Below are 546 nucleotides of genomic sequence, written 5' to 3'. Positions count from 1 at the left end.
CCCGACAGCGCAGGCAGAAGCTCGGCGGGAGTCTCTGAGTGATTCGGTTCTCGAGCTAGCTGGCTCTCTCTTGTCGCGTCTCTCTTCTTATCAATCGATCGCGATGAAGGAGAGACTCGAGATCTCCCCCCTCGACCTCCCCCAGCTCTAAGGTAAGGAGAAGAAGAAGAAAAGAGAGATTCAAGAGAAAGGAAAGAGAAAGAAAAGAAAAGAAGAGCAAGGCAATGCAGAGAGAGAGACAGAGAGACAAGGAATGATACATGTATACGAGGGAGTTGCTCGTATCATACGAAGGAGGATAGACAGTCATCATTCTACTCGAGGATGGAGAACCTGCTGGAGAGAAAGCCTAGACTCTTCAGTATTTTAGAGTAACAGTATCTGAGAAAGGAGGAGACATCTCATGTACCTCCTATCACCCGCTCTGAAGACTCAAAAGATATCTCTTGGAAGGTAGTTAGGACAATCATAGCACCCTTGTATATATGTATGTATATATGTATATATGTATGTATGTATATATGTATGCATGTATATATGTATGTA

Source organism: Cystoisospora suis (assembly GCF_002600585.1).
Source record: "Cystoisospora suis strain Wien I chromosome Unknown contig_927, whole genome shotgun sequence".
Taxonomy (NCBI): domain Eukaryota; phylum Apicomplexa; class Conoidasida; order Eucoccidiorida; family Sarcocystidae; genus Cystoisospora; species Cystoisospora suis.
Note: the sequence above shows the minus strand (reverse complement) of the source record.